Source organism: Coenobita brevimanus, chromosome 40, assembly GCF_032717465.1.
Source record: "Coenobita brevimanus isolate Jiangsu-jjx chromosome 40, ASM3271746v2, whole genome shotgun sequence".
Classification (NCBI taxonomy): domain Eukaryota; kingdom Metazoa; phylum Arthropoda; class Malacostraca; order Decapoda; family Coenobitidae; genus Coenobita; species Coenobita brevimanus.
The window spans coordinates 62,778,469-62,784,522 of NC_136993.1; the positions used below are offsets into that span (position 1 = coordinate 62,778,469).

At 40.7% G+C, this 6,054-nt stretch overlaps 1 pseudogene; it reads right to left on the reverse strand.

Annotated features, from left to right (window-relative positions):
- Positions 1–5,569: 5,569 nt before the first annotated feature.
- LOC145397284 (5S ribosomal RNA) lies at positions 5,570–5,688 on the reverse strand (annotated as a pseudogene).
- Between the last annotated feature and the right edge of the window lie 366 nt (positions 5,689–6,054).

Here is a 6,054-nt window from a genome sequence, read left to right on the forward strand (position 1 = left end):
ACCCTTCCTCCCCCTCACATCGTAATTTTAACACTTTTTCACATTTTCCAAGCTTTACAGAGCTGATATTTAAACAATTCTTTCACATATGAATCGATGTCCACTTTATGCTGGAGTGGGTATCAGTTTCTAAGAGCCCACAGTCATGTTTACTATGATTTCATCTTCACCATACAGAAGACGTACTACTACAACTACTAGTACTACTACTACTACTACTACTACTGCTGCATACTCTTTTCCAGCACCATGTCTTGTATTATTTCTTGTTTTCTTCAAGACACTATATTCACCATACAGAGGACATACTTGTAATGAAGGGGAGAATGACACTCTGCTCCTCATTCTGACTGCGATGCCTCCTTCATGATACAGAAGTTTTGTTATTTTATTTTCCGTTCTTTCTATATGATTTTATTCAGCTTAGAAGAGACCCCTCGAACATGATGATATAGATTTAGGCCCATATTTGCGTCAGTTAAGGAGACTCCGTAGCACCTCTTCCTCCATAATTTATTTTTGGATCAGGCTGGCTAATATCCTTTTGTACTATACTTATGCAAAGTTTGGCTATATTAAATTGATTTAAGCAACAAAAAATGCGACAGTAACGTGTAATCAGCAAAACAAATCGCCCCCCAAAAGGTGATATGGTGTTTCCTTAACCGGTCAGAATTCGGGCCTCATCACATGGGTAATAACGAACAATAGGCATGATAAATTGCATAGGGAGAGGTCTTAGGAAGTTTCCTTAACCAACAGGGGTACGGGCCCTAATCTTCCTTCACTCCCTCAACCCTGTATTGACATCAGACCATTTTTCCTTTCCACTGACGTAATAGCCATTGCAGTCTCTTACTCTAGTAGAACTGAATAATACACTATTCACAGACTTTACAACAGAGCCGAGACGATATACATCCTACACATAATTCTTCCAGTGTCATGATGTTTCTTTTAACATAACACATTAATATCATGTACATATGGCAACATATGAGCTTGGGACAGCATCAGTGTGTGATAGAGGTCTGGTATTTGGTACACATGACAACCTTCTCATAATCACTTGTTTGTTAGTGGCACTGATATGTCAAATATTAGTGGAAATAATTACTAAATAACTGTGATGCATGAACGTCGGAAATTCTAGTGAGCCCTCCACATCACACAGAAACTGTCCAGAGTTCTTATGTGGCCAGCAGTACCTCTCTCCTATTACAATCATTTCTATTAAATGACTGGCAGATGAGCTAAACAAATCTTTATTGGGGTCCTTTGGATTCCGAGTTAGGGAAGTCAGGGGCCGCTACAGGACCAATAGGTACAGAAGTATTTAATAATTTAGGGATTAAAAAGGGATTTGCTAAAGTTAAGCACTATATGGACTAGATTAAAGTACAGTATGTTTTTTAGAGACAAACATCTTTCACGTTAAAATCCTCAGAGAGATACTGAATGACTTTACTGCATTTCGCTAGAGTGCACAACCCTGCATGTGAAAATCCAGCGTTAGAGTGCACCACCTTGCACTTGAAAATCCAGCGTAAAAGTCCATCACCTTGTGCGTAAAAATCCTGCATTAGTGTACATCACTTTATGTTTAGAAATCCTGCATTGGAGTACATCACCTTGTGTGTAAGAATAATGCGTTATGGTGCACCACCTTCACTACATTTCGTGTGAAAATCCGCAGGTACGACTGAATGACCGGGTCATCATAGGAATGATTTCACACCAAAAAATATTGGAAAAGCATAATTACAACTTTGCATTATCCTTCTCACTGAGGTAAGCGTTCTAAACAATAGTAGTTGATATAAATTCCAATTTCCACCGTGCCACAAGGGTCAGTTCTGGGGCCAACCCTATTCCTAGTTCATATTAATGATCTCTTATCTGTCACCCACAATCCCATCCATTCATATGCAGATGACCCAACACTTCACAGTTCATTCACACTCAAACATCTGTTTACAGAGTCAAATATCTCTAACTTCCAACCCAGTACAGCCATCTCCATAAATCAACCCTCATCTAAGATCAGTGAATGGGGACAAAATAACCTTTTCTCATTTAATGGTACTAGAACCATTTACTGTACATGCAGTTTACTAATACACAGGTATTGCCAGATTCGTATATTACCTTCAGTGCTACTAATATAACTATCTCCCAAAGTTTTGAAATTCTAGATGTTTCTTGTAACAGTGCCCTCACCTGGACCTCTTTTGTGAGATCGCATGCTAAAACCGCCCCAAAGAAACTTGGATTATTGTACAGAGTCCATAACTTCTTCACCGACGAGCAGCTAGCTATAATTTATAAGAGTCATGTGCACTTTCAGTTTGAATACTGCTCACCCTTTGTGGAATGGATGTGGAAAGGTTGCACTAAAAGTAGACAAAATTCAGAACAAAGTTGTTGGGGTTATTAATAACCCTGCTATTATAAACTACCTCCCTTACGAGTAACAAGGAACGTTGCCTCCCTTCCATTATTTTACAGATACTTTTATGACAAATGCTCAGACGAAGTTGCATCCTTTGTACCATCTCTCCATTCCTTCCCTCGCGCTACACTGGGATCTGGTAGCGCTCAGGACTGGAATGTCACTCGGCTATATTGCAACAATTTTGCTTTTCAGAATTTTTTTCATGGCCCAAACTGCATCTCTCTGAAACTCCCTTCCCTGGACTTACTTTCCCCCAAATTTCAACATACAGCTGTTCAAGTCTAATCGTTACAGATATTATACGAATGGTGGACTCCAGTACTATGGTATATGGAATATTTTTTTATTATTTATTTGTCTTTCCTTTCTCTGCTCCGTTATTTAAAAGAAAGCCAGTCATCCTAAAACATCAGCCGGAAATTATTGCCTTTATTTTGTCACTTAGCTGGTCAGTTATTACCACCATCGTAGCGAAGCTAGCGGAGTGGTAACATTTTCAGCTATGGGGATGGTTGTCTGGCTTTGTTTGTGTATGGGTAAACAAGATATCTCATGAATGTCTTGAGCTATCAACATGAAACTTTTAAAGGTCTCAAGATATGGCCAAAATCTTGGACAGGTTCGAAAATGGGCACTCGGGGTTAGGGTCAAGGTCACCAAAATGGCTGTCATAGGTCAACTAGTTGACCTACAGTGAGCTTGACCTTGACCCTGAGTGCCCATTTTCGAACTCGTCCAGGATTTTGGCCATATCTTGATACCCTGAACGTTTCATATTGATAGCTGAAGCCGTTCATGAGACATCTAGTTTACCCACACACAAATCCAGTAAGCCAACCTCACAACTGCAAACCTCACCACTCCGTTTGCATACCACCCGCGTTGCAAAGCGAGTGGAGTTATAATGTTTTCAGTCGTCAAGTTAGCTGGCTGGCGTGGTTTGTGTGTGTTTTACAGCCTAAATTTGCGTCAAATCAGAAATGGAGGTGCAAAAACATTATGTGCTACGGAAAAACTTTCTAATCTAAATCTAAAATTATCTGTAACTGTTTGATTCGTAATTTATGTTTCTTTTCCCGCAAAGTAAGCCACACTCTCTAGATCAGATAAAAAATATCACTTGGGAACGTGTTTATATTCATTTCAGTACTAAGCTTTCAAGATTAATGCAGGGTGATTATTCTGTGTAATAAACAGTCATTTGACCTTAAATGTAGCCGAATATTATTTTAGTTACTGGTGAAACACTACAAACTTGTGAATGTGTGTGTGTGTGTGTGTGTGTGTGTAAACTTGAAGCCTAACTTAACCTTAGATCTGTCGCATGGTGAGTGTAATTGTAAGCACAAATATTAGAAGCATTAATTTGTCATTGTACAGGAATATAAAGCAAAAGCACATCCTTCGATATTCATATTAAAGAAATAATACGGTGTTGCTGGAGACTGATAATGATACTGAGTAGAAGACGTGTTGCTTGACTTCGTTGCCAATGAAGATCGCAAGTCCCCTTCCGACTGCCAGTGCTTCACCCACCTCCGCACAGTGGTGGCGCTTGTTCTCATCCTCTTCGCTATCATTCGGAATGACAGCCCGCTCAGCCACAGCAGTATAAACATCTCTCGTTCAGCAATCACGGTTTTTCTATGGGTGCGGCGGTGTAGCATCCCCGTCTGTGTAAACCAAAGCACGTGCACTCGGAATCATTACTGAATAGATGACTCGGACGTAAAACTTACTGTATTTGCAGATGTATAATATATTAGAGTTTCCCGTGGAAAGTGTAAGCTATCAAGTATTAGCCGGTTTTCATAGGTCAGTTTTGAGTGAAGTATGATGGTACTGTAACAGGTCATACGAGATTTGCTTCAGGGCCAAACCTGGTCGATGGGAGAGACGGAGTCAAAAGTTTCTCATTCCAAAGCTGGCCAATTGACTTGGTGTCTGTAGTGAGAATCACACATATGGAAATTGATGTATTGGAATGGCGGTTTGTTTGTTTGTTTGTGTGTGTGTGTGTGTGTGTGTGTGTGTGTGTGTGTGTGTGTGTGTGTGTGTGTGTGTGTGTGTGTGAGAGAGATCAGTATGAAACAATAGAGTGTGAACGTACACAAGCATATGAAAACACAAACTACCACTTCTCGCTTTTAATGACAGTCGGGGCTTACGTGTCTAACCTCAGATTCCATGTAGAAGTAGAACAGGAGAAAAAAGCATCTACTTCGATGTTGTAACAACTATTTTTGAATCATCAGTGGTATATGAGCATGAATTCGACATTGCTATTAGGGAGCTACAGTTACTGATTGCCTTAAGGACAAAAATATTCCTCATAATTCTGTAGTTCAATCATTAGGACAACAAGGACTTTAATTTCGTAAACATATTAACGTTTACTGTGTAAATGACAAGGAAATCACAAGAAAAACATCCCCTTCTACAACACTCAAACACTGGTTTAAAAACTAGATCCCTTTTTCAATTCTAGGTTGTAGCAAGGTAAGGTAAAGAGACCCTGCCGAAGAGAATGTTACTGTGAAGGAAACACTCACCTAAATTTTTGCCAGGCTTGCCGCTAAGTAGGAAGGAAGGCCGGGGATAGAGAAAGAGTTAGTTGGATAGACAGAGGACAAGTGTCAGACTTTAAGTCCACTTGCGTTTACAGCATATGGTGGGCAAGTTGCAGCCACACACAGTTACTGTACGTACCAGCCTGTGTGATAAGGAAAGCACTCATAAAACCATTTCCTCAGATTATACGATACAAAAACGTTCCTTTACAAATTCATGTCTCTTTTTCAGTTCTAAGTGCAATCAGCCGATGGTAAAGAGAGCCTGCCCACTGGTCTCGTGGTCAACAGCGAAATCCTTCAGGGGACCTTCGTGTTACGGACCAGGACCGATATTCTTACAGGACTGAGGGAGCACTTTAGCATCTTTAACTAAGCGATGACTTTTTCGATTATCGCCATATTCTCCATCATTAACGTTCATTCATTCATTCATTGCCAGACGCCATGTATCCCAAACAGGGTGGCCAAGGGCTTAGAATTAATTATTTTACAGGGAGGGGCACTAATCCTCCACCAACCCCACTTGACACGTAGGGAGTTATGCCAACAGCATCTGGTTTTCCCAGGCGGTCACCCATCCAAGTACTAACCAGACCCAACGTTGCTTAACTTCGCTGATCGGACGGGAAGCGGTGTACTCAACGTGGTAAGGCACCAGAGGATATTAACTGGCAATAACCAAAAACAAGTTACTGAGGAAGAGGTATTTCGGAGCTTCTTTAACCGTCGAGTACGAACCCACGTTTGGTCCCGATTACACCACCGTTGCTGTTGCTGGGAAGGATAGCACCAGAAGCCAAGAATGAAGGAAAGGATACGTAGGCCAGTGGAAGAACAAGGTTATTATTACTCTTATCTGCCTTTGCAGTATCTTGTCATTAGTCAATAAAACAACCACATAACCAAAACTGACAAGGAACACACCCAAACCTTTCCCCACATAAAGACACACAACCAGCGCTTTACATCGAGGTCCCTAATGCAGATATAGATACAACAGACTAGAATAAAGGCGACCCTGTCTAA